The sequence below is a fragment of the Schistocerca gregaria genome, chromosome 3 (genome assembly GCF_023897955.1).
Source record: "Schistocerca gregaria isolate iqSchGreg1 chromosome 3, iqSchGreg1.2, whole genome shotgun sequence".
Lineage (NCBI taxonomy): Eukaryota > Metazoa > Arthropoda > Insecta > Orthoptera > Acrididae > Schistocerca > Schistocerca gregaria.
This window is the reverse complement of record NC_064922.1, coordinates 169,494,519-169,509,836: the sequence shown is the minus strand read 5'-3', so window position 1 is coordinate 169,509,836 and position 15,318 is coordinate 169,494,519. Positions and strand designations below refer to the sequence as shown.

Genomic DNA, 15,318 nt, shown 5'->3' with positions numbered 1-15,318 from the left:
CTATATATCTGACCCCAAGCAGCCGATTCTGACATGCAACCAGATACTTGCCTACTACGGTTGTTGCCTATTGGGATTAATAGAATAACTCCTTTTGTAGTGAGGCTTCCGCTGACCTATCCTTGCCCTCGGTCTTGGTCTTCTGCTCGTAGTGTCAGCATCGGATTTCACTACCACGCATGTGCAATGTGGCAAAGCATTCATACCGCATCACCCTGTTACCTAGTTCCATCATATTGGCAAGTAACTGTCTCTGAGATCAGTTAAATTTTGAGGCCGTTTCTCATTTCCTCTGCAGTACTTCAGTTTTTGGAATAAACGTGTCATTTTCTTAACATAGTCATAGTGACTTGAAGTGATGAACAACCAGCAGCTCAGCCCCAGTGCTGGACTCCACAGCAACACCCACACCAGCTATTGAATAAGTGCTGCCGTTGTCCCCCTGGCCTCGATGTCCGAGCCCACCTCACATTTCACCAATAGGTCTGGCCATGCTGTGGCTCACCTGCTGCCCTTCAGTCCCTAGGACCTGCAGCTGTGGCTTTCTGCAGCGGGTGTTATCTTTGCTGTCTGCAGCATAGCTTACAAAGTGACCAATTTCATGACCATGATCAACCATCTCCTGCCAATGTTCAAGATGGAGCTCTGTGACATCATCTCATCACCAGCCACTATGAGACGCCAATGCCACCTCACGATGGAACTTACTTCCTCCAAGATGCAGCACATCAGGGTCCTCCATACTCTCAAGCAGTGCAGGGACCAGCAATTCTCACAATTCTTCTGACACATCTGAAGCCTGACGGAGCCACATGTGGACTCGAAAGACTTCCTGTAGGACATATGGGTAGTTCACCTTCTGACACCAATACAGACAGCTGCAGTGTCACATGACTGATCTCTCCCTCACCCCACCAACCTCAACAAAAGAGTGCATGAGATGCTGGCCTCCTTTCTTGCGATCTCTGCTGCTGTCCACCAACCACACTCCCACCCAATGCAACCAGGTGGCTGTCATGCTGCCAGTCACCCCACCAAGTGGTCCCCATTATCACTCAACATGCTGCTAATGATGTCACAGCTGCTCCTTTCTCCACAGGCATACAGTTCAGTGTCTAGCAGCGGGGAGTATGAAATCTTTGGCCACCAACGTGGGTTGGCCCGGACACTGCTAATGCAGGGACCCTTGCTCTTGGCACCCAAACTCAAACAGCTGCTGCTCTGTCAGCCTGCACATGTTCATTCGTGATGTTCTCTCTACCTTGCATTCCTGACCGGTGCCATCTTAGAGTTGTCTATCTTTCTACTGCAGCTCATATGGGACTCTTGCACTGCCTCAGCCATCCTCCCAATGATGGCAGTAAATAATTCCACCATATGCACCCATGGCATGCATCATAATAACTTCATCACCCTCAGCCTGCAATAGGACCTCCCCAGGTCCTTCACCATCACTGATGTCAGTGACTCCGTTATCAGTGTGGACTTCATTGGGCACTACCACATGCTTCTTGTTGTTGGCTGACACTTCATTGATAATAATGCCAAAAGATCATTGAAGTGCACCACTCTTTTTTTTCCCCCTGATGCAAAACAGTTAGCATAATCCATCCCATGCACTGACCTCCTGTTACAATATCCCACTCTTAAATACCCGTCAAGCACGCTACATGCGGTATGTAATTCAGCTGTCGATTTCTTAGATACCATGCCCCCCAGCCACCCATCTTCTGCCAGCCACGGCCCCTATCATCGGATGAGGTGAAGATCACAAATGTCAAGTTTAACAAGCTGTTTGATACCAATATAATGTGCCCTGCATAGAACTTATGAGCATCCAACAGTCAGCTTAGAACTTATGAGCATCCAACAGTCAGCTTGTCAAGAGCAGCATGGCTCCTGATGCCAATGTGGTGTTTACTGGAAGCTCACCGCGCGTACCATCCCCAACTGTAACCCAGTGACATTCCTATGCAGTTACAACATGCTGGCTTGGTCTACAACCTTCAGCATGATTTACTGTATGAGGGGTTTCATTGAGATTCCAGTTGCACTCAAAAGTGTCTAGAATGTGGCCATGATCACGCCATTTGACTTCTATGAAGTTGCCTTTATGACCTACAGTCACCATAAAGCTGGTCAAACATGGCAGCATTCCTTGGGTGCCATTTTGTGTGGCTTGCCTTTGTATGGCACCTTCACAGATGACATACTCATTATCTCCTTGATGTGTGAGGAACGCTGCAAACAACTCCATAGTATTTTTTGAACACTCCCAGGATGTCAGCTTCATTGTCAACACAGAAAAGCCTGTCTTTGGTGTTAGCAAGATGGTGTTCCTGGGCCATACCTCCACTGCTACAAGTTCACATGCCCTGCCCAATAAAGAACATCCCCTCCTGAAATTTCCACTACTTGAGACCTTCAAAGACCTCCATCACTTCCTCAGCATGTTAAGCTCTTTCTGCTGGCATTTGGGGAATGACGCTCTGCGCAGCACCACCGCCAACTTCGCTCCAAGTACCCACATCATAGAACCTTCCCGAGATGCTAGCTTATCACACTACTGCCAAGGACGTCACCATCTACCCACCGAGCTAAGCTGGTGCTACCCCTGGCCCACCAGTCATCAACAGCAAAGGCACATCCAGGATGGTCATGCTCCTGCATCTCTACCTCTCCTGCAGCCTATGCCCATCATAGCAAGTTCCCCTCCACAGCTGCCAACAGTTGTTAAACTCCAACGCAACCTCTGACGATTCTGCCACTCCCACAGCAGATTATTTCATGGCCCACTGATTCACATCGCAGTATCTTACATGTGGATTTTTGTCTGTCAGATGCAGGCATCATGGCTATCAGTCTCTTCTCACAACCACACAGCAATGCTGCAGCCCCCTCACCGCCCCACACTGGCAACCATGTCCAGCACCTGCTCACCACTGCGCAAGCAGTTCTGAACTCAGGCCAAACTGACCCGGTACCCTCCACCCCATGCGCTGCTAGCTTACTCATCCCTCACACTCTCTGCTGATACGTTCCGGTGCTTGCTGTCACACAGGAAATCGTTGCTACTAGCAGCCAACTGCCCTGTCCGGTGTCCTAAATTCCAGCACTCACCTCCATCATATGACCAGCACCCTCAGTATCATTCACCACCACTCTTGGCCTCATCACTGGTAAACACACCCCTCCGCTGGTACCAGCCATCGTCATTGCCACATCACTCCTCCTCATCCTCCTCAGTTCTCTGCTCTCGTGACGAGGGGGGATTTGTGTGATAGTGTTTCTCCATACATCAGTGTTAATACTTTCATATGTTCCTAGCTCACTACAGCTGTCTCCTAATACAGTGAGTTTCTTTCTTCAGCCACCTACTTCCGCCCCCAGCTGTTGATTTTGCCATGCGACCGGTTATGCACCTACTACGGTCACAAACTACAGGGATGAATAGAACAGCTCAAGTTCTCTGGTCCTCTGCTTGTGGCATCAACATGGACTGCGCCCCTGGACATGCACTGACAGACACACCATGCGATAATACACGTCATACCTAGACATCTATTGTAAAGTATTGAAGCTCAAGCATGCTGCACCGACTCTAAACATACTACGCATCTTCGTATGTAAATCTGTGCTTAATGCTGCATGGCATTTTGAATGGCAAGTGGTGGTGCCCACATGGGTATTATCCGAGTTTCGATCTGCCACATGTCTAGGCTGGTACACTCATGTCATAACAGTGTGTCTTTTCCTCCGATCTTTTGCTGTCTATTTGTCCCACGAGAGACAGTAAATTCGTTGCCTCATGTTGGTAACATTGGTGTTGTGCTGCCAAATAAGCCGTGACGAATTAGTGGCTTTGTTCTGTGTCTCACACTTGGAAAGCTTGCAGAAGATGTTTTTTCTGGACAGATCAGCACTAAGAAGACTATTCATACAGCACCACTCTTTTATCTATTGTCATCATATTGACAGATGACTTTCTCTGACAACTTTTAAATTTTCAGACCATTTCATGTTTTCTGTGTAGTACTTAAGTGTTTAGAAGAAAGATGTAGTTTTCTTAACCTCTTGTGACCATTAATCATTATGCAGTACCGAGCATGCTTTATCTCGCAATTATGTGATTATTTTTAAGTTTCCCTTTCCTTCTCGACTTGCAACTGTAGTGAGTAAAATGGTGTGTCTAAATGCTTCTGTATGAAAACTATTTTTTCTTATGTTGTTGGTTCTTCTACTACATGTATGTTGGTGACAGAATTGTTCTGCAGTCTGTTGCAAATGCTGGTTCTCTTAAATTTTTCAATAGTGTTTTGCAAAAAGAACCTCGTCTTCCTTTGAAGGATTCCCATTTTAGTTCACAGACCATTTTTATAATACTTGCCCATTGATCGAAACTATGAGTAAAAAATCTGGCACTGTGCCTCAGAATTGCTTCAGTGTCTTCCTTCAATCTGACCTGGCAGGGATTCAAAACACATGAGGAGTATTCAAGAATGGGTCACCACAATTGCTCTGTAGGTGACCTGCTTTACAGATAAACTACACATTCCTAGACTTCACCCTGTATATCAAAGACAGCAATTTGTCTTCCAAACAACTGACCTTACCTGCTTGTTTTACATCTTAATGTTTAATAGGTGAGACTATGTCGAGCAGCAATCACAAATACTGTATTCAATCACTATAAATTGTTTTTTCCTACTAATCTTCATTAACTTACATTTTTGCACATTTAGAACAAGTTATCGTTCATCAAACTAAATAGTAATTATATCCATGTTGTCTAGTAGACCCTTCCTACAAAGGATGACACTCACTCATACACTACAAATCATCAGCAAACAGATGCAGATTGATGTTCACCCTTTATGTCAGATTGTTTACATGTATAGAGAATAAGAATAGCCCTGTTACACTTTCCTGGTAAGCCTCCGATGAACACTCACCATCTAGAACAACCTACTGCATTCTGTTACTTAAAAATCACTGAGCCACTCACATATCTTAGATCCTGTTCAGTATGCTCGGACCTTTATTAACAGTGTGGCATTGTGTGTCACTTTCTGGAAAGATAGGAATACTGAGCGGGTATAGTACCAAAGACACTTCCTTATTTTCATGCAGAATTTTAGATCTCTCCAATTGTTTCATTGTCGAGTCAGTGCACAGGATAATGGTTTCACAGGGATCCGTGCTTTGTGTGGCTCTCCTTCTGATTGTGATCAACGGGTTTGCAGAAGCTATGGGGCATATGGTCTTATTGTCCCTATATACTGACAACTTTTGTATTTACTAGTTCTTGAACTGCGAATGTTGCTGAACACCAGCTGCAGTGCACCACAAGGAAAATACGGACCTGGTCCTTCACCTGCAGCTTTCTGTTTAACACTGTTGAAATGTGTGTTAACAGCTCTACTGATTTATAACTATTAATCCATATACAGAATTTTAACCTCGTTATAAGCTGATCAATAGGTTGGTGTCATATCACTATTTGGAACTTTCATTTGATGCTCAGTTAATGTAGCTACAACATATTCACCAACTTATAAAGAAATGCAAGTTGAAATTTAATGGGCTTCGGTGTCTCAGTCACACCATCTTGGGGCAAGAGCTGCTCCACCTTCATGAATCTAATCCTGTCTTAATTAGATTATAGGAATTTGATTTTAGCAGGATTTGTTGCCTCAGTGGCATTAAGGTGCTGTTCCCAGAAGACCAACTAATGCTGTTCAATAAGCCCCGTGGACAGCTTCCTGGCCCCCCCCTGCGGGTTCGGGGGTACGAATAGGCCCGCGGTATTCCTGCCTGTCGTAAGAGGCGACTAAAAGGAGTCTTCAAAGTTTCGGCCTTATGTGATGGTCCCCACTTGGGTTTGACCTGCCATTTTCAAAATTTCCGTTGTTAGTGCGTGCCATTTGGGGAAGGACGCCTTACGTGGTGTTTTTCTATTGGTCCATCGTGCACCTCCATATTGCATGCTATCTATTGTCGTGTGGAGGGATTTACACCCCATGTCTTCTGGGTTGCCTCCTCGTCTTGTGCGCAATCCCCTTCTTAGCGCCCACGGCAATTGTGGACCCTTTCAACACCTAAAATCCAGCACGGTAGCCAGTCCGTTGTGGTGGGGTCGTCATGTACCCTCTTGGTGGTAGCCCCCTGACCACGCAGGGATCGCACTACAGATGCCAGAGCTGTTTCCTCCCCATGCATGCCAAGGAGTATGTGCCCATCTTGTCTGGGGCACGGGGACTCCGGGCAATGGGATATCGGCCAGGTACCCGTTGCTTTGGCTGGGTGGCGCCCTTGGGGAGAGCCCTCGTTCGGAGTAGGTGGCATCTGGGCGGATGTGGCGCAATGAAGCGCAATAAATCTCAGCAAGCTGGTGGCCGCACTGCCACCAGCGTCTCTAAGCGAGGTAAAATTGAATTCGATGCTGCACAATATGATCCTCAGTCGTTCCCCTCGTTGGCTGCGCCATGGGAGGGACGCAGATCTTTTGCCAAGCAGGAGCCTTATGTACCACAATACCTTGTCTGCAGCAGAAGTGATGGTGACTCCTTTCTTTCGACAAAGCCTATGTTTTTTGTGGAACACCTGGAGGATAAGTTTGGGGAAGTGGCGGGTTTGTCTAAAATGAGGAATGGGTCCATCCTCCTCAAGACGGCCTCCCCAGCCCAGTCACGGGCGTTGCTCTTGTGTGATAAGCTGGGAGATGTCCCTGTTACCGTCACTCCCCACAGTAGCTTAAATATGGTCCAGGGGATTATTTACCATCGCGACCTCTTGTTACAGTCCGATGACGAGCTGAAAGCTGACTTGGAACGACGTGGTGTGCATTTTGTCCGTCGTGTGCACAGAGGACCCAAGACCAACAGGGTGGCCACCGGTGCCTTTATCTTGGCCTTCGAGGGTGCTGTATTGCCTGAGAAGGTCAAGGTAATGGTTTACCGTTGTGACGTCAAGCCATACGTCCCTCCCCCGATGCGGTGCTTCCAGTGCTGGAAGTTTGGGCATATGTCCTCCCGTTGCCCATCCAGTGCCACATGTCGAGATTGCGGACGCCCCTCCCATCCCGATTCTCCATGTGCGCCTCCGCCTGTCTGTGTCAACTGTGGGGAACACCACTCTCCATGCTCGCCGGACTGCCCCGTTCTTCATAAGGAGCGGAAGATTATGGAATTTAAGACCCTGGACCGGCTTACTTATCGCGAGGCAAAACTGAAATTTGAAAGGTTGCATCCTGTCCCTCTTCAAACTTCTTATGCTGCAGCTACGTTATCGTCGCCCTCGCGGGCGGCAGTTGTCGCCTCCTCTGTGCCGCCTTCAGTTGGCCCTCGGGGCCGTCCATCTCTGTCTGCCCCCCTTGTGTCTGGGGGCAAGCCTTCCTCTGTTGCCCCCTTAGCAGTTGGGGGCAAACCCCCTTCTGTCACTCCCCCCGCACATGCTTCAGGAGTGACATCTGCTCCAAAACCAGGGGGCTCGATCCCTCCCCCTCCCCCTTCTCTGCCGGCGTCGTCTCCGCCGGCGTCGTCTCTGCCGGCTCCTCTCTCGCGGAAGGGGTCCCTCGGGGCCCTCCCTTCTTCCGCTTCTTCTGCTACCCCGCCGGATGTCAGCCAGTGGCTGAAGGTTCATCCACCTGCTGGTCGTAGGGCTTCTGCGTCGTCGTCAGCCTCCGACGCTCCTTCAGAGAAACTCTCCCAGCCCTCTAAGCCAAAGGACAGACGCGAGAAGAAGGACCGGAACGTGTCCAAGAAGAAGGACGCTCCGGCAGTTTCAGTACCGCCTGCTGTCAATAGCTCTGGCTCTGGGGATGCGGTGGAGATCCTCGCCTCTGCCGCGGATCTCGCCCTCACGGAACCCTCGGGGACGTCTCCTATGGACACAGCTGACTCTCGCTCGGTGGCGGCCGTTGACTCTGCGGCGCCGTCTGCCTCTTAGTGGACTTAACGCCCTCCCAGTCCCTTCCTGCTTCCATTCTCCAGTGGAATTGTGGCGGTTATTTCCGCCACCTGCCTGAGCTCCGGATGCTTTTGAGTGTTTCCCCTGTTCTGTGCATTGCTCTTCAGGAAACTTGGTTTCCAGCAATGCGGACCCCTGCCCTTCGCGGTTATCGGGGATACTATAAGAACCGCGCTGACTGTCAACGAGCTTCAGGTGGAGTTTGCCTCTTTGTTCACCACTCTGTCTGTAGCTCACCAGTACCCCTTCTGACGCCTTTAGAGGCAGTCGCTGTCAGGATTGAGCTCTCGCCGGCTATTACTGTTTGCTCTGTTTACATTCCTCCGTATGGGCAACTCCCCCGACATGTCTTGGCTGCGCTGCTGGCTCAACTACCGCCGCCATTGCTGCTTCTGGGCGATTTCAATGCCCACAACCCTCTATGGGGTGGGACTGTCTCCGATGACCGTGGTCGCGCTGTGGAGCATGTGTTGGCTCAGCTCGACCTTAGCCTATTGAACACCGGTGCTCCCACGCATTTCAGTGTGGCCCATGGCTCGTTCTCGGCCATCGATCTCTCTCTTTGCAGCCCCGGACTTCTCCCATCCCTTCACTGGAGAGTGCATCCTGACCTGTGTGGTAGTGACCATTTTCCCATCTATTTGTCACTGCCCCAGTGTCATTCTGCTGGTCGCCTGCCCCGCTGGGCTCTCAACAGGGCTGACTGGCCGGCTTTTACTTCCGCTGCCACCATTGCTTCTCTCCCACAGGGTGACATTGACGAGGTGGTCCGTGTCTTGACCTCGTCAATTATTTCTGCGGCCGAGACTGTCATCCCTCGCTCTTCTGGACTCCCTCGGAGGAAGTCTGTCCCCTGGTGGTCGCCGGAGATTGCTGAGGCTATTCGCGACCGTAGGCGGGCTCTCCAGCGTCATAAGCGGCACCCGTCTCTGGAGACCCTCATCGCCTTTAAGAAGCTCCGTGCCTTGGCCCGTCGTCTTATTGCACGGCGTAAGCAGGAATGCTGGGAGAGGTACATTTCATCCTTGGGCTCCCGTGTCTCCCCGTCGCTCGTGTGGTCCCGCATCCGGCGGATTTATGGATACCAGACCCCTATGGGTGTCCCTGGAATCTCCCTGGATGGCGCTGTCTGCACGGACGCCGCCACCATTGCTGACCACCTTGCCACGCACTTTGCTACGAGCTCTGCGACTGCAACTTACCCTCCTGCCTTTCGCTCTCTAAAGGAGCGCGCCGAGCGGACGCCGTTATCGTTCCACACACGTCGTTCTGAAAAATACAATGCTCCTTTCAGCGAGAGGGAATTCCTTGCTGCCCTCGCCAATTGCCCTGATACAGCGCCAGGACCGGACTGCATCCACGCGCAGATGCTGAAGCATCTCTCCAGGGACTGCCAGAGACACATCCTCACCATCTTTAACCGCATTTGGAGCGAGGGCGTGTTCCCGTCGCAATGGCGAGAGGGTGTTATCGTTCCCATCTTGAAGCCCGGTGCGGACCCTCTGGCGGTGGACGGCTATCGCCCCATTACACTAACCAACGTTTTGTGCAAATTGCTCGAACGTATGGTGGGGCGGCGTTTGTGTTGGGTCCTTGAGTCGCGCGGTCTCCTCGCTCCATCCCAGGGTGGCTTCCGTCAGGGCCGGTCTGCTGCGGACAATTTGGTGCGGCTGGAATCTGCTATCCGTACGGCCTTTTCCCGCCGTCAGCATCTCGTTGCTGTATTTTTTGATCTGCGGAAGGCATATGACACAACATGGAGGCATCACATCCTTGCTACGTTGCGCGAGTGGGGTCTTCATGGTCAGCTTCCAGCTTTTCTTCAAAACTTTTTATTGCGCCGCTCTTTCCGGGTGCAAGTCGGTGCCGCCTCTAGTTCATCTTATATACAGGAAAATGGGGTCCCGCAGGGCTCGGTATTGAGCGTTTCCTTATTTCTAGTGGCCATTAATGGTCTGGCTGCAGCTGTGGGGTCGTCGGTGTCTCCTTCTTTGTATGCCGACGACTTCTGCATCTCATTTAGCTCAACGACTACGGGAGTCGCCGAACGCAGGCTGCAAGCAGCCGTTCGCAAGGCGGCATCATGGGCTCTGACTCATGGATTTCAGTTCTCTGCGGCCAAGACTCGAGTTATGCACTTCTGCAGGCGTCGGACGGTCCACCCTCATCCGGAACTTTACCTCGACGGACACCTACTTGAAGTGGTGGACACTAGCCGCTTCTTAGGACTCGTCTTTGATGCCCGGCTCACATGGGTTCCTCATATTACTCAGCTGAAGCAAAAGTGCTGGCAGCACCTCAACGCCCTCCGCTGCCTGAGCCATGCGTCTTAGGGTGCAGATCGCAGCACGCTGTTGCGATTGTACAGAGCCCTCGTGCAGTCCAGGCTTGATTATGGGAGCCTGGCCTATGGGTCTGCATCGCCCTCAGTGTTGACGTTGTTGGACCCCATACACCACTGTGGGGTTCGGCTTGCAACTGGTGCTTTCCGTACGAGCCCCGTGGATAGTCTGCTGGTGGAGGCCGGGGTTCCCCCGCTGCGGATTCGCCGCCACCGACTGCTCGCCGACTATGCTGTCCATGTGCATTGCTCACCGGGCCATCCCAATCATCGCCTGCTTTTCCCTGCCAGGGTCCTCCCTCTGCCCGACCGGCGACCTAGGTCTGGGCTTTCCATTGCTGTCCGTGTCCAGTCCCTGCTGTCGGAACTGGGGTCGTTCCCTCTTCTGCCGCCCTTCCGGGCCTGTGCACCCACGCCTCCCTGGTGTATGACCCGTCCGTCCGTCCGCCTGGACTTGGCACGGGAACCCAAGGACTCGGTTCCGCATGTGGCCCTCCGTCACCGTTTTCTTGCGCTCGTCGCCTCGTTTTCAGGCTGTGAGCCTGTCTACACTGATGGTTCCCTGGTGGATGGTCGTCCTGCCTACGCTTTTGCTCACGCTGCCCATGTTGAACAGCGCTCCTTGCCGGCTGGCTGCAGTATTTTTACTGCAGAGCTGGTGGCCATATTGCGCGCTCTTGAGCATATGCGTTCCTGCTCAGGTACGTCCATCGTCATCTGCAGTGACTCTCTGAGCAGCCTCCAGGCTATCGACCGCTGCTATACCTCTTGTCCTCTGGTATCCTTTATTCAGGAGTCTGTTTTTGCCATTACCCGCTCTGGTCGTTCGGTGGTCTTTGTTTGGACGCCAGGTCACGTTGGCATCCCGGGGAATGAACGTGTCGACAGGCTGGCCAAAGGGGCGGTCGACGCCCCCACTTTGGCGATCGGCCTCCCGGCTCGTGATTTGCAGCTGGCGTTGCGCCGTAAGGTGCTTCAGATGTGGCGTGACGAGTGGCGTAGCCTGACTTCTCCGAATAAACTGCGGGCTGTCAAGGAGACGACCGATGTGTGGCAGTCCTCCCTGCGGGCTTCTCGCAGGGACTCTGTCATCCTGTGTCGGCTCCGCATCGGCCATACCTACCTGACACACGGACATCTTTTGCGTCAGGAGGATCCCCCCCTGTGTCAGTGTGGGTCCCGGTTGACGGTCGCCCACATTTTGTTGGAGTGTCCCTGCCTGCGCATCCTCCGGCAGACTTTTAGTCTCCCGGGCACGTTGCCTTTGGTTTTATGCGACGATGCCTCCATGGCTGACGACGTTTTAAATTTTATCCGTGGTAGTCCTTTTTATGGTTCCATTTAGGGGGGACCTGTCCCTTTCCCTTTCTGTGTATCTTGTCCTCGAGTGTCTCATTGGTTGCAGATTTTAATGTGTGTATTCGGATGGTTGACTCTTTCCCAATTTTTGTACCCATGGTCAGTCAACCAGTCTCCGACCCTCTTATTTTCTTCCGTTTCTTTCTGTCCAGTGTTCGTCTGTACTCTTCTTGTCTCTAGTGTTCGCTGACACATTGGTGTTCTTTCAGTGACTGGGGGGAGGGGCGTCTCCTCCCCCCTTGGGGTTTTACCTGTTCCGTAAATTTTGTTTCGCCGGTTTTTTTGGAATGGGGGACTGATGACCTTAGCTGTTTAGTCCCCCCTTAAACATCCCAACAACAACAACAACAACAGCTTCCTGGCAGAGACTGGGATCCCAACTTCACTGATGAGATGCCAGCTGTTAGTTCTGAAGTATGCAGTATTTGTTTGCAGTTAAATTACCATATTACCGAAAGAGATGGTGCTGTGGTGTGGCACTGGACTCCTACTTGGGAGGCCAGTGGTCAAATCCTCATTTGGCTAGCTACATTTAGGTTCTGTGAGATTTCCCGAAGTCATTTAAAGTGAACTCCAGAATGGTCCATTTAAAAGGGCATAGTTGATTTCCTTCCCCACTCCAAGCTTATGTCTCATTTCTAATGACATTGTCATTGATGGGATGTCAAACACTGATATTCCTTTAGTCAAACTCCGTATCCCTTTCCCCAACAGGTGGATTCAACTCCTGTAAAAGAGAGTAAGGTTTGGTGTGATTTTAGTAGCTTGTCTATGGTCTTTTTGGTCCCTCCTCCACAGTACTCCAAGGAATCACCTGGTTAGGTCATCTTTGCAAACTGCCCCCTCCCTCTCGTCTTGTAGTGCCTACCTGACACAAAGCTCTGCCTGGACTTACCCTTGTAACCAATGCAAGCATTTATTGTGGTGCTTGTCCCACTCATTTCATGGGGAATTTTCTGGTTCAAATGAAATCTTTACTGATGGTTTGAAGGTCAACAGTCACATCAGTAAGCCTTCACACATTCTGGAATCACAAACATCATTCCATACAGTATGGGTGCAGAGTTTTTACAGTAGATTAAATGGTGATTATCAAGGCTGTCAATTATACTTATATTCAGAAATTTCCAAGAATTTCCTAATTTGCGGTCTACAAGCCATAAACGGGCACTATCCTCTGAACCCATTGTTTTTGATCAGATGATCTTCTGTTTAGCCTCTATGGAACTGGGAGCTCAATTATACATGGCTGGACTCCAAGTCATCAGGATTCTGAAGAATGAGCTTATTCTGTCAGCAAACGAGGTTACCGAGATGGAAATCTTGGAGCTGGGTCTGTCAAGATCTGACTTCCAGTCAACATTGTATCTTCAGCTTTTGAAAGCTAGGAACAGAGAATGATATGTGATGGCCACTACAGAGAAGTTATGAGCAGTAAAAGGGGCCACGGTTGCATGGAAGTACTTTCCATTTGCTAATTTTTTTGTCTGTATGGGTTTCTGTTGAAAATGTCTAATGGACTTTTATGGGCCTTCTTCACCTGCTGGATCCAGAGTTTGGTTTTGAGTTGTTCTTTGTATGTCACAATTATGTGAGTGAGTCTAGCTGTTGGAAGTGTGTGGGTATATCCATAAAATTTCAGTCTTCCTGTTCTGATGTCTGCTGCAAGTCAGAGATTAGGTGGGTGGATCTCATAACTAATGAGGAGGTACTGTGAATAGAATTGGGGAGAAGAGGAATTTGTGTCACAATTTGACTAGAAGAAGGGACGTGCTGGCAGGGTGCATTTTGAGGCATCAATTGATCACCAATTTAGTACTGGAGGGAAGCGTGGATGGTAAAAATAGTAGAGGGAGACCAAGAGATGAATACACTAAGCAGATTCAGTAGAATGTACTGTGCAGTAGTTACTCGGAGATGAAGAGGCTTGCACCAGATAGAGCAGTATGGAGAGCTGCATTAAATCAGTCTTTGGACTGAAGACAACAACAACAACAATAACAGCAGCAGCAGCAGCAGCAACATCTCGCTTAGAATTTTGTATTCTCCTTTCAGTTTATCTGCCAGATTACTTTTTCTCTGGAGTGTATGTCTTTCATTTGCATAGAAGACTTCAGGCTTTATAACTGTGTTATATAGTGCTTGATTTTTGTTTATATCCAAATAATGTGTGCCATTTTTTTCTCCCCATGGAGGTTTGAGAATTTTGACTGAACTTTTGGGAAGTATGGAACACTCTCGGTTTGTCTCTATTTTGTGATCAGTTTCTGAGTAGGATGTTTTGAGCAGATGTACTGTTTTTTGAGGTTATTTGGAGGCCGACTCTTTCAGTGTGTTCCTTGATGCCCTCTGTCTATTCAAGTGCTATCGTCAAATTGTCTGTTAGTACTAATCAGTCATCTGCAAAAGTTAGGCAAGAAATTTGGATGTCACTTTTAGGTATATCGAGTTGTACGAGTTTTCAATAGATTTGGTTTTTAAGTTCCTTTTCCCTCTTTGGGATGACTTTGTCCAAAACCAGATTAAAAAGGATAGGAGGTAAGCCGTTGCCTTGCCAAACACCCTTTTTGATCAGAAATGGCTCTAACACCTCACCCATGAACTTTAATTTGTAGGTTGTGTGGATTATAAGATTTAGGTGTGGTTTTTTTGGTTGAATCTTTGTGCTTTGAAGATGTTAAAAATGGATTTCCAATCGACGCAATCATATGACTTCTTGAAGGCCGCACAGGAATATATGATCTGGCTGTTCCTGAGCACTTTATATTTTCATGTTGTTTTTAAGTTGAATTTTTGTTCTATACAACTTCCAAGCAGTAGACTGCTTAGTATTTGCCAATTTTTTTTATAAAGTTCCTCATGAACTCTTTGGAGTAGGTATGTAATTAACTAACCAACCAACCAACTAAATATGCTGTTATTCAACAACACATCCCTTCGTTGATTGCACTGTGTTTTTTAGCTACTTGTAAGCTTATATTTATGCATTTACTCCTCATTATTGTCACTTGCATATCTCATTGTGACACAGTTTCACTATCGGTGCTACTGATGTATATACTACTAATGTCTATTCATACCTCCTGATCATTCTTCCCTCTCACTCATCACCCCTCATCTGTTAACATCACTTAGACTTGTGTTTCTGTCTTTAATATTTACTCAGAACTTGTTAGGACATTCTTTAATATGTGTTTTGTTACAAGATTCAGTAGTATAAATGTATCTGTAATCTTAATTAGCAGCTGAATTTTACTTGAAAAGTGGTTATTCATTTGTAATCTTTTTCTGACATTCTGAATAAGTTTGTACACCCAGAATTCTGTATTTCCAGCTTCCCAATCCCATTGCCATTTGTCAAGTGTCCTGTTTCAGAGATCTGACTTATTATTTATTCTGGAACCTGTAATTTCTTGTGCTTTACGTTATCTCACCCTAACTAATATGTTGCAGCAAGATACCTCACAGTGATGTCAGTCGAATATATTCCCAAAGTAACAAGAAGAGTCTTTGCTGATGTAGTATTGAATTCTTCGGTCATCCTTAAAAAACACCCTCTCTGTGCACAGTTTAGGCTGGCTGTGTGTAGTACCAAACTGAGGGATTAATTCCAGGCACATATTGCAAAGCCTACAATAACAAACAATGTT

At 48.7% G+C, this 15,318-nt stretch overlaps 1 protein-coding gene across 3 annotated transcripts in view; it reads left to right on the top strand.

The window, feature by feature from the left end:
• Nucleotides 1–15,318, top strand: part of LOC126353872 (NADPH-dependent diflavin oxidoreductase 1) — an 82,510-nt gene that overhangs the window by 4,999 nt on the left and 62,193 nt on the right. The window lies entirely within an intron of this gene.